General features: G+C 35.5%; 1 pseudogene; it reads left to right on the top strand.

Moving 5' to 3' along the window:
• The first annotated feature begins 294 nt into the window (after positions 1-294).
• On the top strand, positions 295-8279 carry LOC119641882 (annotated as a pseudogene).
• The last annotated feature ends 16375 nt before the right edge of the window (positions 8280-24654 follow it).

The raw sequence follows: 24654 nt of genomic DNA, 5'->3' as shown, positions 1-24654 counted from the left end.
AGCTCAAAATATTCACAAAATTAGGCTGTTGGCGAATAAAACTGCTTTGAAAAAAAAACTGTGTTTGAAGTGAGACATCATAATTCTGCCTCTACTCAACATGAAAATCGACATTACAATCAATATCGCGGCATGTCAGGAACTTCTTAAAATGTTCTTTTTCTGACCATAAAATATCTCTCATGCTCATCACACATGTTTTCCTCCATCTTGCAGCGTAACTTTGGTATCGGAAGCTTTGATGTACCCGAACGACTAAAACAGGCGTATCTTACTTCGAGTTGCAAAAAGGACATGTTGACAGTTGAGGTGTCCGGCATGTCTCAAGCACCTAGCCATAAGTAAAAGAGGGGCATGCTTCGAAATTGACGGTAAACTAGTCATCAATGACTCGGAACACGACCAAATCCTGGTCTACAAGCATCTCGAAATGGAATTTCCAAGACACGAAATTATGAAAGTCTTTTTGGAAACCAAGCACACTTGGTAATCATGAAATTTCACATGGTCGAGCCCAGCATCGGGAAGCGCATCCAGGCGACGGTAGTGAAGCACCTTGCCTTCTTCAAAAAAACAGGCTCAGGTCCCAAGCGAAGAAGTCGCCCAACTAATCTCCTAGGCTTCATGATACATTTGGTAGTGATTGGCAATTACTGGGTCCAAGAAACTGTAACAAATATATCAACATTTTAAAGGAGAAGTCGTGCTTTAAATACAGCAAAATGAAGGTGAAAGCAATATTATATAAATATATTTTTAAATTATTAATTCTTTTTCTATATCAGAATACAAAAGGTCCACCATACGAAGAAGTACAGCGAGAAGTCGTGCTTTAAGTACAGGAAAGTAAAGGCAATCGAAACAGTGTATAAATATATTTATAAATCACTTATTTGCAACTTATGTTCAAATTTTTATACTTAGATTGAAGAAGTCCGCCCGTAAAATTAAGTCAATGGAAAATCGGGCTTAGAGAACCGCAAGTAGAAGGTAAATCAAATATAACAGAAATATGTTAATATATTTGTAACTTATGTTCATATTTTTATATTTAGAATAAAGAAGTCTGCTCGTAAAATTAAGTCCAACTCTTCGCCTCATCGTAATGTAAGATTCGCTGCAAATCAAAGGTAAGTTTGCATTTATCCTTACTTATTATTATGTATAATTTATTCATTTCTTTTTATTTTATTTTAGATTAAAAAGCAAGCAAACACCTCCACTGATGCAGCATTTCAGCAGAATGAGATATTTCCGTAGGCCAATGGTAAGTTCGTGGTCATCTTTATATATAAAGTTAATTAATCACAATATTTTTCTTTTGAAGCTGTCAGCACACCGAAAAGATGTGAACGGGCATAGCAGGAATTTTTATTTATTTATATGTATGTTATGTATCATTATGTTTTAGAGGAGCTTTTTATTTATTACGTATTGTTACGTATTACTATGTATTATTATTGTTAATACTATTGTAATTTTTAATTAAGTCTATAATGGTGCAGGCCTAAAGGGGAGCCAGCCATTTAAAACAATTTGCAACGCGCCTATCACGGTACCCCAAGGGTGGTACGGAAAACCGTGAAAACCAGGCTCTGCACATTCTTGTACTATTTCATGACGTCGCGGCAATCAGTAGCAGAGACTGTCGATTATTTAGAGCTCTTCAAATGTCGAGTATGATCTAGATGTGCTAGAAGGCATACGTTTAATAATATGTCGGAAAAACTCTTCGAGTTTCTTGTTGCCCGAACAATACTTTTACGAAGCCTTGTAAAACCTACCATGTAGTCTTAAAGAAAAAAAATATATTTTTCTCAATTCAAAGAAACATAATTAATATAATTTAGCTAAAAAATAACTTTTTGTTCTAAAGAACAAGCCGAACGGATTAAGTTTAATAAGAGCCGATAGCCTGTGTTGCTAGTGCTCAATATCTTTTTTTTAGTCGAAGAATTCAATTCATTAGTCTAAAATTAAAATAATAATAATAATAATAAGTTTAATAAAAAAAGTGTGGATATTTAGACTATATCCCACTTAGTAAGACTTGCGAAGCTCGTTTTCAATAATTTTCGAATTCGAATTCTTATAGACTGCATTAATATGTTTTGCATGAGGGTTTCTAAGCGCTTGTATACTATGTCTGGTTTAGTAGAAAAACATATGCTGTTGCAATCTAAGACGTTACAAGTAGGAGGTAAAAAATTCGAACTGACTTCGTGAGTAGCGAAACGTAAGTAAACGTAATTAATCGAGCTTGACGGGATTGTAAAGCGCCTTAATTACTAAAAAAGCAGTCCTTCAATAAAGTTTACACAGTTTACAGTTTGCGACTGGTTTGTAACATTAGGAAGATATCAACAAACGCGTGTTTGCAATCTATTCTAATAAAATCTTAATTTAGAACGCGAAGTGAGTGCAAACTTTGTTTTTCTTTATTTTTAAATTTTTCCCATAAGGATAAGAGGAGTTATAGCCTTTCATGGCCTCATTTTACGATTTTACAAACCATAAATACTCGGTATGGTGGTTACATAAGTCTTTTATATGATTAGAACAATTTCGACAAAACGGAATATCAATAATCGAAGACATAACCGAAAAAGTTAACGACCACACATTTTTCGTACTCTGAATCTTTCAGATTCTAGGAACGATAACGTGGCAGAAATTACGTCGGTGGCGTCCACGAAAAAATAATAATTCAAGGACAACTAAAACATACTCTTACGATATATACGTGATACATATCTCAAACAATGACGAAGACTGCCAGCGCGAGCTTCTTTCAATCCTAGAGGAGGATGGCAAAGTTGCAATAATTATAAAAGGAAATCGAGAACCATGGAGTATGCCGCATGAGAAAGCCAAAGTAATAACATTCACAACAAAGAAAATCAATAAGTAGAACGTATGTCCGTTTATACATCGTAGATATTTTAGTTACGCCTCTTTTTACTAGATTCGTGTATATGCTCGTAATTGTAGTTTCGTAAGTATTATCAAGTGTACTTTCGTCCGTTGTTTCAAAACTTGTTGTAGAACTTCTTATCCGAGATGGTCATTAAATGCAGCTTTATTGTAATGTAGCGAATTTCGCTCAATTATTCTTTGCGACTATTTACTCTGCATTTTTCTTTCAAATTATATGCGTGAATACGTAAGCCCGCGTGTTTCTATGTACGTTTGTAATAAAGACAACCCTTTTGTTTTGATTTACTTATTATAATAGTTCGTTATTATTCTTTTACGTTTGTTGAAAGAACAATACATAAGCGAATCATAGAAATATTGTAATTAACTTGAACAATGTATGATAAAGACGTGCATATATATATGTATTCAAATATATACAGATAAATACATATTTATGCATATTATTGTAAAAACACTAATGGACATATATCATACAATTGTTTATAGAAGTGAAAATGTACAAAATATATAGCTACTGCATATCGATATGTTGGACTCAATGAATTTCGAAACTATTTTGTTGAGATTATTTTATATATTTTGATTTTTGATATTTCACAGATTAAAGATCTTTACGAAGAGATACTCTGCGAAATTGCGAATAACATAGGTTTCGAATCAAGTGGAGATTGCCGAGAGTCAGTTATTGAATTTGCTCAGGAGGTATTCAAAATATCGAATGAATGGCATGAAGATATTCTGAAAATGGCTGAGCAAAACGAACTGTTGAAATAATTAAAGCGAAAAATTTAATGCCAAAGGATAGTAACGGATTTTCCGATCCATTTCTCACACTCTACTTGGAATCGAATGGTTCGCATCGTTATAATTCGTCAGTAAGAACTGAAACATTGAACCCCGTTTAGGAAGATCACTGAAAAATTATTTTATAAATTATTCTTTTTCGTTATCCGCAGGCTAGTAATAGATAGCCCGCGTAAAGAAGAGCTTGTCTAAGAAGTATGGTAAGCACAAATTTCAATATGTTTTATTTACCACTGCTCAGTTTGCTATGCCCCTTAGGGACTTTGACGCTGCAGAAACCGTTAAGGAAAAGTTTAATAAACTCTTGGATGTCAAAGGTGGTAGAACTAATTTACAATTTAAGCTTAAATATTTGTCTAAATTATTTTAGGTGTAAAACGTTTACGTAAATTGATGAAAGAAATAGCAATGACAGCTTCCACCGGTAAACATGACAACGAATTGATAGGAAGAACGGCAATAACACTCAAGGTACATGTCGAATTGCACAACACGGCGACTCTCTTTTGTACTGATTTTATCTCGCTTAGTTTATTCCAGTTTCTGGTTGTACAATTGGTTGGTACAATTTGGAAAAGTGTAATAAAACGAAAAGTCGTGGTAGTATTCTGATAAATTTGACTTGGAGTGCAGAAAAGAATAAACATGTTGCCCTTCAAGAACATAGACATTTACTTAAGTTACTCTTGTTGCACGAGTTGGAATCGTCGTAGGTAGCCAATTTTTGGTGGAATGGCAAGTTTAGTGCAAATGGCGAGACGATTCGTTCCCAACACGCCGCTCAATCGGGCCTTTCGAGTTTTGATTGCGCTCTCAGGAAGTGGTCTGTCTACGCGAGAACCCTTGAGCTTTTCGTTGTTCAACTCTATAGTCGATGTGATTACGCCCGTACTAAAATGCCACCTGAACGAATCGGACGATATAGAGACATTTTGGAATGGTGCTAAATGTATTTTACCGTCATGTGTCTCGGTTTTAAGAAAATTGCGTGCTAATAATGTAAGCGACAAGCAAATCGTAAAAACTTTTTGCAACGTATTAGATCTTTTCGCCAAAGTTAATACTTTGCTGCTTCCGGAGAGTATTGATTTATTTCCTCCTAATATATATGGTTGGATTAGCGGAGCAGAGGGTTTAGAATACAACGTAGATAGAGCTATAGAAGATGCCATTCATGCCGGTACAAAAGAATGGTTGAAGCATATTATTGAAGGTAATCGTCAATCAAATGGCGAGCAATAGAGTAGTTCGATAAACATTTTTATGAGTAAGTGATTTCCAAATCTTTTTCGGAGCGTCGAGGTTAATTTCTGGTTTTTTAATTTAAAAAGCAAAATCCGTTTAAATTTCTCAGCCGTTCTTTCAAAATACTATGATAAGAAACTGGTTGACATGGTGAAATCGATTGTAAGTGAAATTTGCGGTAATATAAAGCGTTTACATATACCGGAGAAACAAAACGAAGCTTTGCCGGATCTAAGCGAAATAAATATGCGCACAACTCTATTTGTGTTATATCTACTTTTGAAGTGATTCCTGACATTAGGTATATAAATTTTTTTTGTTCGCGTCCACCATATTGAACTCATCGCATTGTAAATATAATTTTTGAATTTTTTTTTGAATATATTTTCAGGAAAGTTCCTATGTCCGAACGAAGAATTGGCTATGGAAAATTTTCACACATGGTTTATGATCGGGGTGACGCATTGGCTGGATATATCAGTCATTAAGGCGTTGAATCGTATCGAAAAATCCATCAAACTGGATAAGCTGGTAGCCGTAGAATGATGAATTGTTAAATATAGCTCATCAGCCGTCTATACGTTGGCAATATTTTATCAAATAAGAATTTTTTTGGCAACAATTAGACTGACCCGACGCTGAGGATTCATACAGATTTGTAGCGAAAATCGTGGATATTTGTCGTGTTGAAGATCTAAAGACGACGAAAGCCAAAAGGGAGCTATTTCACGTCTCGACTGAATGGTGCTTGGCTATTAACAACATTGATTATATACCCCAAAGTTTGCCAGCTTTTATAAAGGTCTGATTTTTAATCGAATTTTGCTAAGAAAACCTATTTACAGTCGAACCTGTTTTTGTGCGGTAGATAGGGACCGCACAAAAAAAAATATTCAAAAACTTCATAAATAGCTATAAGAAATAATTTTTCACAGCATATTAAAGAAAATTTTTTTATGCGGTAGAGAGGGACCACATAAAAAAAGTCTCACTTAGAAAATATGTCAAAGCTTTACGAAATAGCAAGAAAGTGCTTTCCAAACAAAATAAATAATTAAATTACACATTGAAACATTTAAAAAAATTTTAATTTCTAATTTTAAACAAGGAGAAATTTTCAAAATGTACATAATTCAATACTACTCGTCGTAGTTCAAAACGCGCATATTAATCCTGTCTTAGTGGTTAAAAGGTCTGCAATTAACTAAAATGAAATGAACCTTACAAAATTTGGACCATCTACTCCTACTTTTGAATCCTGCCCCCATGTAAGGATTAAACTTGCACTGTGTTAGGTTGCGTTTTGGGCCAGCTTCCTTATAAACGTGCACATGAAAAATATACCTTTATATAGAAACAAAATATAATTTTTGTGTTCTGTAATTTGTAAAAAAATAAAAACTTGTTACACTATGTGGTGAGGGATATTTAATCGCCGGCCTGAGCAGACTGTAATGTTCTTAGTTGTTTTTGCAGAACTATGTATTAGATAAATAGGAAGTATATGAGAGTAACGTCAAAGCTGAAGACTTACAAGTGCAAATGAGCCGTCAAGTCGGTTTCAGTGTCCACGTTCATTAAGATTTCCTATGGCTTGTGGCGCATCTATCTGTCTATCTATTTTTTTCGACGATTTGCAAATATTTAACTTTGTGTAAGTGTCTGTAACTTTTAAGCAAGCCGAGTGAGATTTTGGATAACCTCCACTGAAGGATTAGGTCGGGCTCATTTCGTCAAAACGTTTGCAAAACTCAAAAGGAAGCTTCATAAACCTGATGCAATAGGTATGAAAATGGCTGTTGCAATGTGTACATACACACTGACAGCAAAAAAAGTGATGCCAACACAGTTCAGATTGACATAGTCTCTCGGCGAAATCCAATGTGTCGATATTCATAAACCGCACAAAAAAAAGAATCGCACAAAAAGAATCGCACAAAAAAAAAGTGCATAAAAAATACCGCACAAAAACAGGTTTGACTGTACTAATAGCATAGGAAAATATTCTTTAGGAGTTAGGCACTGACGACGTTATTAAACGTTTGGGGGAATTTCGTAGCAACTTGGAAGCCGAGCGAGATTATCATCAGAAATGTCATTGAGAATGCTTTAGATACGGAAAGAAATCAGACACTGGAGGAAAATGGCGCCACCCATCAGACGATTTTTGGCTGAAGGCGCTGAGGTACTACATGAAGATTCCAATTCCATGGAAAGGCTCATGATGTACTTGGAAAATTTGTTAAGAACGTTATGCCATACTTTGAACGAAGTCAATTTTGCTCACATTTTGGATGCGATATGGGCGGAGCTCTCAGTCATTATGTATGATGTAATACAATCCAGTTTGGATGTACGCACAACATTTATATATAAAAAGTGTACTTTATACTATATAAGATGCTACACTATCTTTACTATAGAAGCGTCGACTTCCCGCATTTTTCCAAAATTTACGTCAAACACTTTATGTGATGATATCGTGCTTCAAAACTGGTAATGTGGTTACGTCCGATATAGAAGTATTAACTGAAATTGAACGCATTTTGGATTTACACGCTTTAGAAACCGCCGATTTAATTCATCACTATTACTTAGAAAGACTTGGCCATCCAAAAGAGTTTAACAAATCAGAATATGGGCAATTGACAATACGAGCCAACTTTATTGAGACTGATTTAAAGGTAAGTTTGTATTTTCACAAAAACCAATGTTGTAAAGCGTCCCCGATTGTGGACATTATGAAAGCGCGCAATTTGGTACCCATGGACATAAATGGATCTTGCGATTCGTTTGTTAAACCACACTCTCTATCAAGTAACCGTTTCCTAGGGGTGTCTGCTGTAAAGACTGCCGTTCAAAGTAAAACACGTTTTCCCCTTTAACAACAATTCGCAATGTATGCTTAATCAACTGACTTATAAAATTCGTTACCGTTCCCACCTTTGATTCCTTGGTTTTTAGAAAATTAACTCAGGATCAACAACAGAAACAAAATAGTCTGATATTGTTTAGTATAAAAGATAAAGACTTTAGGATGACGAATCAATATATTGCTGAGTGCTATATAACATTTGCTGATCTTTTAGCGAATGAAAATGACCAAATTCATATGGAATTATATCGGCCGGAGTACACAGGTATTGAAGATAATGCTCGGGGACTAATTTCAAACCTTTCATAATTTTTTAATCATCACAGCCTCAGAAACCATTCGCGTCTTAGAATATCGCCAGGGAGATAAACAAGCCAAAGACTTTTTGAAAAAAATAAAAAAAAAAAAATCCTAGTCATGAGAATTAATAAGAAATACCAAAAAGGTTGTATTTGCTTAGAACAATGATACGCTGTTTCTTGTGTTTCTTTTTCTGAAAGTATTTGAATAGAAATTACTCAAATATCTACTTTTTTTTGGTAAACACAAGCAAGATAAGAGGAAAAAATTTGCGTAAAAAATTTTTATGCGATGAAAATGAAACGAAATTTGTAGGAGAATTTTATTTATGTCAAAATAAAATTTTTTTTTCTGTTTACATTACAAAAGCCTTAATATTTACAAGGGACGACATACAATTTCGACAAAAACACTTTGAAGTTTTTTTCTAAAGGAGCAATTTCTCTTTTTTCCAATACGCTACATATTTCCGATGCTCTACATAAGGTTTATTTATCTGATATCTCTATTATTCTTATTGATTACTAAAACATAATTTGAAATTAATTTTTCCTAAAAAAACACGTTTTTTATAAACAAATAGAGACATTTAGAAACATAACATAACAATAGAGCGTTTATTCCGGGCTGCATGGATTCCGTGGCTGCATGGATTCTGTGGCTGCATGGATTCGCAACTGCGGTCAGTGCAGCAAATCAAAAACCCCGAAAAGTAAGCCGCGAGGGCGCTTGCAGCAGTATAACGTGGGTGCACTGTTTGAGAGAATCGCAATGGATATTACTGGGCCATTTCCAGCCAGCAATGCAGGAAATAAATACGTACTGGTAGTCATTGATTACTTCAGCAAATGGTCAGAAGTATACCCCTTAGCTAACCAAGAAGCAAAGACAATAGCCAAAGCATTCACCAATAATTGGGTTACGCAGTTTGGAACCCCCATCGAGCTGCATTCAGACCAAGGCACGAACTTTAAATCTTCGATCTTTCAAGAGGTTTGCCAAATATTTGGTATTAATAAAACTAGAACGACTACGTTGCATCCTCAGTCTGACGGAATGGTCGAAAGGTTTAATCGAACGCTCCAAGAACATCTGCGAACAGTGATCGACGACAATCAGCAGGACTGGGATGACCACATATCAATCTTTTTAATGGCCTACAGGTCAGCAGTGCAGAACACCACTGCTCTGCCCCCGGCGCAGATTTTGTTCGGCTCTAATCTGAGGCTACCAGCAAACTTGAAATTCGGGACATCCCCTAATGTCCAAAGGACCGAGATCGAATATGTTGCAAGATTGAGGGTGATATTGGATAACATGCACCGACAGGTTCGAAATAGAATGCAAATCGTAAGTGACCGGATGAAAGCAAGACATGATCTGAGGGTTAACGCTGATGGATTTACGGAAGGTGATTTAGTGCAATTGTACAAACCTTTACGTAAAAAAGTATGTCACCAAAACTGCGTTGTAACTGAGAGAGTCCGTACAAAATCATCACAAGGATAAATGACGTGGTCTATCGAATAAAAAAACATACCGGAGGCAGAACTAGATTCAAAGTGTTACACATGGACTGACTGACCGCACATTGAAACGAACTTTTTCAGGACGAACATGATTAAGTGGAGGGTAGTGTTACGGAAATACCAAATCTACTTCATTCGAGCTAAGTCGTTTCCCAAATAATAAATTCCTTAAAGAGAAAAGAAGCCAAATGCACATTCGCGAGGCGTCATGCAGTTGCAGGCGGATGAAAACGGTTACCAGAAAAGCAGGTTAACGAATTAAAAATCAAGTCATAAAGTTAGGTACTAGTAATATGATGGTAAAAATGTATGTAAATAGAATATTTGTGAAAGGCGGTATAAGTGGAAAAAGAATATTTGAGTTAAGCCGTCGAAAGTATTTGCAAAAATAAATTGTAAATATTCCTACATTTAAAGAAATATAGTTGTAAATAAAAGAACTTTGAAGTGTATTTCTCTTGAACAAAATATCCGCGATCCAGTGATACGGACTGCATCTTAGAAAGAGGCGAATTCGATAACAATACATTTCTTCCCATTGCACGCATAGACTTTTCCTTTTTTTTATTTTTCTCTCCTCTTACTTTAGGTATAAGAAATTCTTAGCCTACCACTTAAGTAAAAGTGAACGTTACAAGGTTCAATTGGTATACAGACCCCACTACACATACAATATGTTATTAGATAGGACAAATGGGACGTCTCCAACAAAATCTTAGTGACACGCATCGCATTATTTGATGCGCATTATAAGAAACATCGAAGAAACGAGTGATTATAAACTAAAAACTTCACTCACAGAACAATCTGTTGTTGAATTTGTGGTCGCAGATGGAGAGGCCTTTTCTTCGTTTGGTCCTTATCTGATAAGCGGACAAGCGTTTTTTTCTTGCAGATGTTGAAAATTTCAGTCGATATATTGAGCGTTGAATTTATTTTAATTGCCAACGTTAGTAAATTAATTTGACTATATCTTTCGTGTTAGAATTAACGTTTAAGAGATTTGATTGTGCGATGAATTTTGGTAATAAAAGTAAAAGCCTTTTTTTCCTAACGCGTTTTTTTTGAAACTTAATACATGTGCCTTTTGATACGTGCATTTAAACATGTATATGCATTAAACATGTATATATATTCAAACTAATAATGAAAACATTAATAAAATTCTGGAAGAAGCTGTCTAAAAAATATGGTAGTGAGAACTAAAAATTGTTGCCAAAACTGGGGAGAAACGTAGCAGGTCGTACGCAAGCATATGCATTTTTCCTAACAAGTGCGTGTGCTTTATAAAGAAAAGCGAATGATCATTTGCTTAATAAAAAAAAAGATTGGTACAAAGTCTTGGTACTTCGTGTTGCACGCGGTTTGACAATTTTGGAAACAAGTCGCTTTATGATTTTAAACAAGTTGAAAATTCAATGCTGCCATTTGATGGTTCGAATAAATTCTAAGCAAACAGACTCACAAAGGGAAGAATTCGATTAAATTGAACGATATTTTATGAAATTTAAGTAAACAACTCAAAATAGAAGAAGATTCTACGATTTGCAAACATAATTATTGGAAGGATTCAAATGAAAATGATTTATAAAAAAAAAATATGAAAAATAAATTTGTCATTTAAAAATGAATTATTGACACGAAAAGAAAAATTAGAAAGAAACGAAATGTAAAGAAATTGCTTTCTATGTGGAAAAGTAAAAGAGCATGAAAGAGAAATAAACGGAACAATACATGTAATATTTGTAAAAGATGATTACATCAATAAGTATGTATGCGTATACCATACGGTTAGATCCGATCCACACGCAATGTATGAAGTGGAATAAAAGCAAGTAAAAGATTATCGAATGCATTATTCCAAATGGAACATAGTTGTATCCTACACGACCTGCGATAGGGGTACATTAAGCGTGTGCGGATGTTGAAGTTGAGATTCATTTTACTTTATACAAATCAATTTGAAATTTATTTTTGAATCGATTTAAATGCACCTCTCCGTCTGATGACCGCCCGTCCATTTATGTCTTCAACTTATAGAGCGCAATAGCCAATGTAATTTGCTTAAGTTTAATAAACCGACATGTCCAGGGCCAAATTCTGTTGAAAATCGATTTGATTGTGCCCTTTTTAAAACAACTCCCATGCAAATATTTGTGTTGAAAAAGTTGGAATAATGGAAATATTTTTAATTTTCTGTTCAATAATGTTTCGGCAAAATAAACCTGCCTGGAAACTACAGCAATGAATAGCTAATGACGAGTTACTGGCTGCTTTTTTCTTAGCCGGTTCTGCATCCTAACCGAATATTTTTTCGAATTCCAAAAACAATTTAGCAGTAATAGTACCTTGTGATTGAGGATCAGGAAAATATTGCGAACCTAACGTTTCAAATTTTTAATGAAACGCCAAAGCGAACAATTTTTACAGATGATCCATTTTAGGGTCACTCAACAGACTCGGATGGTATATCAAGCGTAATTTACGAACTAGTTTCTCACAGACTACTACTACTCCTACGTCGCTGGCATGATTTTCCAATGAATTCTAGTCCTTAAAAATCCACGTGGCTTACATAGTAATTGTAAGGTAAACAAACATTTTTGAAGCCATCATTCGCAAGTAAGGAATTATAAGAATCTACCGTTGCATTCTCGCGAGAGACGGGAATCAGAGGAACATAATGAAGCATAGATTTACTTTTGCTAGTTAATAAACATACGGTGACTTTATCGAGGGCGCGACAACGTTCCCATAATGCCCGAAGAGTCTGTTTGAGCCCAAAATATGGCGCTCATGCGGATATATAAAATTGCATGGTTTGCAGCAAACAATTTTTGTGAATTCACTTTTTGATTGAAAACCCAAAAGCATTATGCCAGGAAAGTGCAAGTTACGTACTCGATTAACTTGTTCGTAACGTATGATCGCCTAAACATATCTCATAACAAGCATTGATTACTTTAACTGTCGGCGGATCTCACAGCTCATTAGTTTTCAAATCGATTTTACGTACAGCCTTAAGACCTTATTATTAAGGCTTCTTGGACAGTATAAGTAGCCTTTAAGTTATCCCCATCATGTTTAAAATTAGATATTGAGATTTGGTAGTCCGAATTCCGAGAAGACATTTCAAAATATTTGTTTTTAATATTTAAAAATTAACAATTGGAAGTTTTTTTTCCCAAATAATTCAATATTTTCTTCGTAAAACGTTAAGATCTTGTAAAAACAGTCGAAAAAAACAAAAAAGAGATGTTTCTTGTTTGAAGCTAAATTGTTCACGTTTTACGTTATTACGGGTTTTTTTTTCATTGACGAATAACGACAAAACCAGAGGAACTTGATATGCAGATCTCGCGGTGATTTATTATTGATTTATTGATGATTCAATGATGTTTGATCTCTCTTGTAGCAGTTATTTAAGTTATAATAATCCACTCAGTACTGTCCATTTTGGGGTTTAGTCCAGAAGATTAATGTCCTTGATATCCACCTTTGGGTGTACAGGGATGGATTATTGATTTATAGATTGATAAAATTGATTGATTGTGCCAAGTTGGGTACTGCTTGCAAATGAATTACAATATTTTATTAAGGGTTAGTTAATCCAGGTTTGGGCAGGTAGAAATCGAACAATAATATGAAGAAAACGAGAACCACCAGGCCAGAGTGAAACTGAATTTTACAATTTTATCTTGCGCACAAAATTTTCTCTTCAATGCTAACTATAATTATAAACATAATTAAGAATTTTGTAGTGTTTTGTTATTCTTCTACACATTTAAAAAGTTATTAAAAAGGAACTTTTAATACGTTCAAACTTAATTGATTTCTTCGATTTAAGCCTTATTACTAGTTCGTTTTTTCGTAGGCGTTCACTGACAGTTTCGGCGGCTTAATTATCCCTTTGAGTACATTACCTTAAAATTTTAGTATTAATTTGAGCTAAGTTTTTTCTTAATTGTGATTTGTCAACACTGTCACTTTCTTCATGTATCACTTCATGATAATCGAGTGTTTTTATTCGATTTTATAGTATTTTTGCATTGAAACTGCAATTGAAGTAAACACAAGAAACTTGCCGGGAAAAGCGAGAAGAAAACTTTCATAGAAGAGGCGCATAAAAAAAAAGTAAAGGAAACTCTTGGAATACAGTTCTGAATCCTGGCTTGTACAGCACTTCCTTCGTCAGGAAATTGCGTACGCATTAAACATCACTCACATGGCAGTTTGGAATCATTGAATAGGGCAGGCTACAAAAAGAAGCGGAAGAGCCGCTTCTAATAATGCATTGTTTTTATTACAACACGAATCTAAATGTAGATGTAAATTCGGGGTCATCCGTACTAAATCTTGGGCCGATGGAGACCACGGAGTGCCCCAAGGCTTAAGATCAGATGGTCCAAAATTTATAAATTTACAAAAATAATAAAAAAAATTTACAAATTTGCAAAAATTAATAAATTTATAAATAAAATAAGCATATTAGGTAGAGGTACATATAATAACCTACAAGTTTTTTTTTAATAATAAAAAATTTCTTTATATAAGAATTATCATTGAGATTTGTCAAAGCATTTAGGGATCCTTGAATTAAGAGTTATTCGATTCTTCAAAATAAACGATAAAATTAAAGCAAATTATACTGGCTACATATATACCTGCTGTTTGTTATTCTTCGTACGTACACACTTCTATGCATGCCATAGCCCATATTCACTTAAAACTACATAATTGTATATGTGTCTGCTTTGCAAACTTTTGAGAGATTGTGACATTACATCAAGAAACTATTAACAGAATCCGTGCCCATAGAAATGGTAAGAATGAAAGAGAAAACTTGCAAACGAGTGCAAATTAACAGCATTATTACTTTTATCGATAACACATACAAAAAAGTCCCTTAGATTCTCCTAGTGTCAATTTAGGACAAAATGTTGGAGCATCTATGTGTTTCAATTATTGAAAAAGCTACTGGCCGTATACAGTATCATCTTTTTTCGGCATATTTAAGAGAAAAAAGTTCACCGTCATTGCAAGACACAGACTTCTAAACTCGCTTTGCATGTATAGAAAGCCTTTATCGCGGTTAACGCGAATCAGATTAAAACCATTCGGTTATGATTTTGAAGAAAGAAAGGCAAGAACAATACTAATGCAGATGCTTCATCTCGCCGTGAGCTAAATTCGGGCGTGTTGAAAAAAATGAAACAATTAATACAAGTGCAAAAAAATGGTGGAGTTCACCAGAAGAATACTGACCATCTTCGCCTGTGGGGATGAGTGTATTGGGTTGGTGCATAATTATCAGGCGTTTGACGTGCTATATTTTAATAAAAATTTAACATTTTATAAATTTATGAATGAAAATATCCTTCTAGTTTTAGGCTGTAAATATGCGTATCTGTAATCATACTCATATTCGCCATATTGTACTGTATTACTTTGAGAAAGGATGGAAAGAAGCGCAACCATTTCGCGATCTCAACGAATTTTTTGACGAGCGAACATAACTGTATAATAATTATAATAGAGTTTATGAAAACTCCAAGAGAATCAATGACAATGTAATCAGATACAAACTCATAAAACGACGCCATAATCCACTACGATCGCGCCATCCCGGTATACGAAAAACTAAAACGCAATCAACGAGTTTTGCCAAAGAAACAGAATTATGAAAAACACTTTCAAAGAGCGAACACATCTTCAAAAAATTTTGAAATTGTTTCGATTTACACTCTAGAACAACTTAGACTGTCAGATCGGTGTAGATGCATACATGTGGCCTTCCAAAACGAATACCATACCCTTTAAAAACTAAAAAAGGTAAATCAATAGCAAAACCACTAGTAGAATGACTTCTACTAGATCAAGGTCTTTTCAGAGTATTGAAATAAGACAACGGAAGTGAATTCAACAACATACTCACGAAAGAAATTTGCAAACTGTTCATTCGGGGTGAAGATTCTCAACTCGTTACCATCGTAAAAGATTAGAAAGTGTAGAACGCAGTCACATACTGCTTAATAAACATTTCCTGTTTGTAGAAAAAAACCAATGGAAAAATATAGGCCGGTACATACGCAAAAATTTTCTTTTCCAAACAAATTATTTGTTTTCAAGTGCAAACACAGCGAGAACACATTGGTAAGACAGGTTACGTCTGTGGAGACGATGTCATCATCTTTGAGAAGAGTGAAGAAACACTTTACACAAACGAAATAACGAAAATATTTTGTACATTCGAATCAGCTGATATGAAGGTACAGCTCTATAAATGTGAGTTGCAAAAAACAAAATTAAAATTTATAGAGATCCTAACATTTGCAGAAGGAATACGCGCACATACTCAAAAAAGAGGAAATTAAAAACTGCGCAATCCCCAAAACACTAAAGAACCTATAAAAAATTTCAGCACGTCATCTTTTACCGCCGTTTTAACAGGGACTATATTAAATTACCAAAGCTCTCAACGACTCCTTTAAAAGGTAAAGGACAACGTATATTTCAATAAACCAACGGAAATACCAACAATAGGCTCAGACGACGGAAAGCAACGTGAGAAACAGACAACCGCGTACTGCGCTAAAAATCTGGAATGAGCAATGCGGCGACGCTGTCCAGACCTCCGTAGGAAATAATAGAAATACAGACGCAACACAACACAGTTGCTACTCAGTAGGTGGAAGTGTTGTGGTGCTATGAGTCTGGTCGTATCCTATCTCCATATAAACATATACAAAAATACAAAATCTAGTTGATTGCAGCTAAGTTATTTTTCTAAATAATAAATTCCTTAAAGAGAAAAGAAACCAAATACACATTCGCGAGGCGTCATGCAGCTGCAGGTCGATGAAAACGGTTACCAGAAATGCAGGTTAACGAACTAAAAATCAAGTCATAAAATTACGTTCTAGTAATATGATGGTAAAAATCTATATAAATAGAATATTTGGGAAAGGCAATATAGTAGAAAAAGAATAAATGGCGTTGCCGCTCTGGGTGTCTTGCCCAAATTGTTTGAACGAATTGTTACTCAGCAAATAGCTTTCACTATCAAATTCCATATTTCTCCATGACTTCCTAAGAAGAAAAACAACGTTACAAATCTCTTAGAGGTTGCTTCATATGTTAGCGTGGCTTCTCTAGTGGCTCTCGCATGGATGTCATATATACTGATTTTAGTAAAACGGTTGACTGGCTTAGTCATAAATTATTGATATTCAGACTCCAGGCCTCTTGCTTCCGTTTATTGAAACGGATAAGCGCTTATTTCCATGATAGATCGTTCAAAGTTCTGTTTAACTCCGTCATCTCTAATCAATTTTCCGTGACATCAGGTGCCCCTCAAGGTAGCCATTTAGAACGCTTTCTGTTTACCTTGTACATCAATGATCTCCCTTCGGTGATTAGGTCCAGACATATCTTAAGATATGCTGACGATGTTAAACAGTTTTCTATTTTTCCCTTGGAATGCTCTCATATCTCTTTTAATCAGACAACTTAGTTATGTGGTGCTGATCACTTCATTAATTCACAAAAATTGGAAAATGTAGATTTGTTCATGAGCTTGGGGTTTTAATCGACTATACGCTTCACGTTAGGTCAGTAGTTGGATTTATTAAAGGACGGTTCGCAGAGCTTGATGACGCTTATGTTACCAAAAGCCTATATATGAGCTTGGTGGGACCAATACTTATTCAAGTATTGTCTTTGTATCTTTGTTTCCTGATTTAGGTAGATTGCTTTTGCTACCCTTGCCGTCACTTGTAAAGGATATGTTTATCCTTCATGTTTCCTTCTTAATTAAGCTATTAAGTAGCACTATCGATTTGCCGACATTACTTGGGGATATAAACTTAGTTAAAAGTTTAGTCAAAGCACTTCGAACTTTTCAATTCTTTTAGCGTTCTTTTCAAAAATCCAATTTTTTACTTTTATACTTTAATCTCAATATCGGATCCATTAAACGCTACCAGATCAACCGTTTAGCCCATATCTAAAAGAGCGGGCGTAATAACTGGAGCCAGCATGCTAAGTGTAATTGTGTATGTGTGTGTAATTGTGCTTGTTGAGTTCTTGAAAGTGTTGCAAACTTTGGCTGAAAACGAAAAGGAATGCTATGGTAGTAGAAGACGATTGAACGCAAAAACAAAAGAAAAAACGGGAAAGATGAGGAAAAAAAAAATTCTAAAAGGATAAATTAGCTTTTCTAATAAAGCAAGTTAGTTCCCGGAGATGACGTAAATTTTTTGCTGCAAAGAGATCGAGGAGACGGCCATGTAACTTGAAAAATTAAAGGAAACTCTAATGCCATCAAGCCTGTGACATCTGAAGATTAGATGCTCAGCAGACTCAGCAACATTGCAAACTTCACAAACATCACATGGTATAGCGCGAATCATTTTTAAATAAACTTTGTCATAAGTATGACCACTTATGAGTCTATAAAGAATTTTGATTTCCCAGGAATTAAAAGAAGATACAGAAAAGGGTTTGAATTGAAATGTGGGATTTAATTTATAGAAGAGGCGATTGGATTTAACGCGCGCGATCTCTTTAAATTCGTCGTTTAGCTGTTGAAGGATGTGGTTGCGAATTGTTCGAATTGCTTCATTGGGAGTGTATTTGATGGATAAAATTTTCCCATCAACACGAGCTCTCCCTGCATTAAAGCCGGCTTTTACATTTAAAAAAAAGCCGCAGTTTCCAGGTACACAAACGAAGTGACAGTCATCCACTTGAGATTCATGCAACATCTTGTGAATATCAAACACATATTGATTTTCTGCATCTCTTTTATTTATTAGAAGTAGAACTGACCTGCTGTCAGAAAAAATAACAAACCTTCTGATACCATCGGAGATAGCAACCTTAACAGCATGTCGAATGGCGAGCAACTCAATAAAAGTCGAAGAAAGTTCCTCTTCCACTTTAACTCAATGTACTGTTTCAGACAGATGTTTCACGACCGAGAAGCCAGGTACGTTATGTCCGATGGAACCGTCGGCGGCATATATATCGTAGCCGTTGTTGTAATAAAAAAGGAGCTTTTCTTGCCATAATAACCTCATACAAGAGAAGTTAACATTTTGTTTTGAGGTAGAGATCGATTCGGGGATGTTCATGAAGACTCTGCATTTGCTGGGAATGAAATTCAAGGGGAAAATTGAATCTAACTTATCAAAAATATGAGGAAGTCTTTGATAGCAAACGGTATAGCTGCAAGTGACAGTATCACTGAGAGATATAATTTCCTGAAAAAAGGAAAGATTTATCATCTTGACTTTAATTAACTCTTTGGCAGTGCAAAAAAGGCTCTTTCGGAAACGTGCCACTCACCAGATATGACATTGAGAATATGTTGAGGAGTTGAGGGGGTCAGTCCAGTACAACGCTTCAACATTCGGTTTTCAAATGCTTGTATACGTTTCTCAATATATTTTGGGAAATTGAAACATGTGGAATGTCCAAATTCAATTTTGGACCTGACTAGAGATTTGTAAACGGTCAAAGCATTTTTGGGAGGCCTGATTGTTTGTCATGAGTTTGATGATGCTGCATCCATGCTGACAATCTTTGAACGCCTTTTCATAATGCCCATGAAGGATTAAGCTGTCATTTAAAATTCTCCCAAGAAATCGAAGAGATTTTACCTGATTAACTTGTGTACCTTTGATAAGAAGTCTGATTTCAGGTTTAGAACCTTTGGCAAAATAAATAGTGTTTGTCTTGCTGGGGTTAAAATATAAATTAAGATCACCGCATGCATCGAAAAAGAAATTCGCTTTCATCGAGAGGTTATTGACGGCTGCTGAAAAAGATGAGTCCGCAGATACAATTAGAAAATCATCTGCATATTGAAAAATATGAGTTTTGAAGATCATGCAAAGAAGTTACGTATAAATTGAAGAGTATGGGGCTTAAACAACTGCATTGTGGGATACCACCGCATATTTCAACTTTTTCGGTACCCATCACCAACACACTCTTGGATAAAATATTAAGTATCCACAGCCGCATTTGAAGAAGAATCAAAAAGTTTAAGAGAATTCTACCAAGCTTAATCAAGTTGACACAGTCATAGGCTTTGCTGACGTCCAGGGAGAGCATGACAACCATTTTCCCTGCTCTTTTGAAGCTGGCTATGAGAAAACACAGTTCATTAAGGCACATATTCGTAGATTTGCGTTTTTGGTAGGCGTAAGAACGAGCTGGAATAATGTTGTCAGTTTTCAGGAAAGCAGTTAGTCTCGTTAACCATGAGGTTGATAGTTGTCACGGTACTAGCCCCTTTGTTGCCGGTAGAGCGTTTTTTTTATTGAATGGGGGTTTGGCTCTCTGAGCCTCATGACAAAGAATACAACAAACAAAAAAAGAAAAGGTCTCGTCGGTTGTCTACCGTCCGTCTGTCCACCGTGAGTCAGTCTGTAACCGTCTGGAGTCCTGCCTACAGTGCCATCATATGCACACTCCCTTCATCTCATCTACAGCGGTGGCAGCCCGCGCTTAGCCACTCATCGGGGACACAAAAAGGAATTAAATAAACTAAAATGACTTACAATACAATGCAACCGGTGCCGGTGTAGCGTCTGCTGCGGTGACTGTTTCCTTCGGCAATTCCTCCTCCTCGTTACTTTGTTAAGTTGCTCCTTAGCGTAGCCCGAAGCGATTGTTCCGATGAATTCCTATCACGGCTGAATGTCATTCTTTTGATGAAAATCTTTCACATGTGTGTATGTGCACGTGTGTATACGCAATTTACAAGTTAATAAAACTGGAAAATTAGTTTTTTTTTTCCTTTTAATTCATCTGGATTGAAGTAAACACTTTGATTTGTTTTCCTTTTTTGTTTCTTTTTTTGTTCTTTATTTCAATTTTTTTTTTCCTCTTAACAAGTAATGATGTCAACCAAAAAAACTTTAAGTTTCCAATAATAATGTTTAAGACATTTTTGCAATAATATGTTTAAGAAATTTTTGCAATAATAATGTTTAAGAAATTTTGCAATAATATGTTTAAGAAATTTTTGCAATAATAATGTTTAAGAAATTTTGCAATAATAATGCTTAAGAAATTTTTGCACTAATAATGTTTAGGAAATTTATGCACGACTTTCGCTTTTAGCAGCCTTCTTACATAGGAAGGTATATTCTTTTTTTTTTTTTTTTAAAAATGATAAACTGTTTCATTGACGCTTTGGAATTTTCTCAGGTTTTTGTACAAAGTGAAATCTCCTTTTTTGTTCTTTCATCAATCTTTTGCAGCTAATTGATGCGAAATTTTTATCAACTTTTTCTTTTCGACACTTAATGTTTGCCGTTGAACTTTCATTTTGGTAAGAATTTCAGAAAATTAACAAAAATTTACACGACCATTTGTTCATAAATGTCCTCTTTTATCAACAATTTTCTACATTATTCACTTGGTAAAAAAACTTTTTGTTTCTTGTTTAACTTTAGATTCTTTCTTTCTGTTTCTTTCCCCTTTTTTTTTGATATTCAGGTAAAAGAAATCATTGAATTAATTATCAAAAGGTGACAAGTCCACAACTTTTATTGCTATTAACCGATCCAGAATTTGGATGAATTTTTCTGTTAAATATTACTCAATGTAAATTTAGGATATTTCTTCTTTAAAGTGGAGTTTTTGGTTCACAACAAACGTTTAAATTTAAAAACCGAAGCCAATAATAATTTTTACAACTCGCGGACAAGTCCGCACTCGACCAGAGGCCAAGTTGTTCTCCCTTCTCTCTTCAAATTAAAAAAAAAAGACAAACTTCTCATTCTTACTCAATTTCCGTCTTCTTCTTCCTGTTGCTCTTTCTATAGCGGCTTGCCGCTACTCTCACAAAAGCAAGCAAAGATCCCGCAAAATCTTACGATTTTTGCCTATGCTTGCAAGAGCAAAGAAAAAAAAAGGAATACCGCAAAATCATACGATTTTGCCTGCACTTGTAAACAAGGAAAACAGAAAAGAATAAAACAAACATATCCCGCAAGATCTGATTTATAAGCAGCACCACAAAATCGCATGATTTTGTCTAACGGCATGCCGTTATTCCGCTGCTTGCGGTTGATACAGACCGACAGACACCCTACCCAAGGTTTGTTCGCGGCCGTTACATAGTCTTTATGAATACAGATATCAGTGAAATTGGTTTGAAGCTACTTGAATCATTTAAGTCTTTACCTGGCTTGGGAATGGGAACTATTTAGATGCAACGCAAATCAGAGGGTATAAAGTTGGTGGACCAGCAGTTGTTAATTGCATGCAAAAGCATGCTAAAGCTTCCTCCAGACAGTGCTCTGAGCATGTCATACTTGACTCCATCACAACCTGCAGCAGTAGCTCTCTTCCTGGAATGTAAAACATACATTAGCTCATGCAATGAAAAGGGTGTTTTACTGAGACTACTAAAAGGAATTGAAGGCATTGTAATCGGATTGACAATTGGAATGCAGCACTTGAGCATATCTAAGTATTTTTTATTATCATGGTCATTCCATACAGCACAACCGGTTAATTTTCGACTAGAGTGTCGATGACCATTGATATAATTTCAGAAAGAACGTTTCCACATAAATCTTTAATCGCGATAGCTCTATGTGTCCTTTTCGCCTTTCTAACTGCAGACCTCCATTCTATCAGTGTTTTCATATATTCAATGTAGTTGGCTGGGTTGGCATATTTACTCATTTTTTTTCTTGCAGCTTGGTATTTGCGGAAAAGTGTTGACAGGGAAGAGTTACACCAAGGTTTAGGTGAGAAAGACTCAATGTCAGGAAGGTTGGTTCTAGCAGACCTGATCACAGACTGAAAGGCACTTTGAATTGATGATAAATCAGAAGAAAGATCAACTTTAGACTGACGGTTCATAAGTAAGTGGCGTGAAATGAAATTTTCTATTTTCTTAACGGAATTGTTACAACTGTGGAATAAAATGGGGGAGTGCTGACTTTTGCCAATGGAAACATTGGACGTGTTCCAGTTAAAAGATAAAATTGTTGAATTCGAGAAAGTTAGATCCAAGACACTGCTCGCCGTGCGACCACTCTGGTTACAGTGAAAGGCAGTATTGCTATTATTTAAGACACTGAAACTGCTGGAATTGATGGCATTTACAAGGATCTTGCCTTTGTTGGTCGAGACTTGATCGCCATACAGGCGATGTCTTGCATTGAAATCTCCAGCTAGAATCTCATTTTGTTCACCGTCAAGAAAGTCGCATAATCTCTGGATCTCATCACGAAAGGTTTGCACATCGAGACTGGGTGGAAAGTAGCATGATGCTATGAAAAGATTGGGTTTCATGTTCATGGTTTTGATGATGATAATGTCAACAGCAGAGTTATAGGGAATACGTCGGAAATTGACACCTTTCTTAACTAATATACTAACACCGCCATAGCCATCATTTCGGCATTTGGTGGCTGAGGCATAATTAGAAACTTTAACTTCGAAACAATTTTCATCTTTCAGAAAAACTTTACTTAAGATGCAGAAATCAATCTTGTTTGAGTTTAAGTAAAAATCCACAAAAGACAGGTTACGTCGGACACTTTGAATGTTATATTGTAAGAAGGATATCAAGTTAAAACTTGAGAAAGAACCTCAGCGGATTTCCTCGTAGTACTGGGTGCTTGAACGGGGCAAGCAATGGCACAGACAGACATTTTTTCTTCAAATTCTTTAATAAGATTATGAGGGATCATCGGACGGATACTTTCTTGAATCGCGAGAATTAATCTTTCAAGTTCTGAGGACCGCAAATAGTTGTTTGAAATTATTGGTCGCCAAAGACTTGTTCCAGATGACTTGAGGGGTGTATTGGGAGAAGGCTTGGTGGGTGAACTGGGAGAAGATTTGGAAGGAACCGATTTCCTTTTGACGACAGCATTATATTTATTTTTGGTTAAGATTTTGTTGGCATTTTGATTATCATTCTTGGTCGAAATTGCAGACGTGTTTCCCAGTGGAGAGAAATTGTCGTCATAAGTGATGTCATCGAGACATTCGAAATAATGTGCGGAAAAATTCTCTTTTACATCTTTATACGAAAGATTTTTAATTGCCATGATCCTGTTGGTATTTGATTCAAGTTCCCTGTTAGGGCAAAACTTAGTGAGAGTGTTGGGCTTACCTGAACCACAGGACAAGCACTTCATCGTCTCGCAGTTCACACACTTCGGGGACTTCCTACAGTTAAGGCACCTGCTCTCTTTGGCTTTGCAGAATTTTGACACGTGACCGTATCTACCGCACTTAAAGCAGCTTTAAAGTGGGTACAAATTACTCAACCGTCAGATAACAATAATTAAATTTTATTGACTTAGGGAGGGCTCTCCCTTTGAAGCCAATTTTGATGCTGGTTGTGGGAATCCACTCACTTTCTTTTTGTTGGGATTTCTTCTTTGAAAATGGACAGCGGACTTAATCGGAATATCGGATACGGCGTTTTTAATTATATCATCGACACTATGTGTGCATGGGATGTTTCGAATGATTCCAAATCTCTCAGTGAAAGACCTCGGTATGTACGCCTTTAAATTCTTTTTAGTAAATTCATTATTCGTAACAAAATTGTTGGCATTGGCAGCAGAGCTGAAAAACAGTTTGCCTTTGCCCCTGCTGACAACTTTTAATTCTTCTAAACCGTACATATTGATATCCTTCAAGTAATCATAAAAATAGAGACTGGAGTTAATATTGATGCGATTTCCTTCTGCGTCTGCGGCTTGTCGCCTGTTTACTAGGCGCAATTAAAACGTTTGCGTTAGCTTCTCCATTAGCAGATAAAAGAATATTATTCTCACCCATTCTCGATCTCTTGGTGTGCCCAGTGGCGTTCATGTAAAAATCTTCACAACAGTCTTTATCAGTAGTTATAAGATCAGACCCGGTCTCCATAGGGAGACGGGCTGATGTGTTTTTGGTTGTTATCACACAAAA

This window comes from Glossina fuscipes, unplaced genomic scaffold (genome assembly GCF_014805625.2).
Source record: "Glossina fuscipes isolate IAEA_lab_2018 unplaced genomic scaffold, Yale_Gfus_2 185, whole genome shotgun sequence".
NCBI lineage: Eukaryota > Metazoa > Arthropoda > Insecta > Diptera > Glossinidae > Glossina > Glossina fuscipes.
This window is presented reverse-complemented; position numbering and strand designations above follow the sequence as displayed.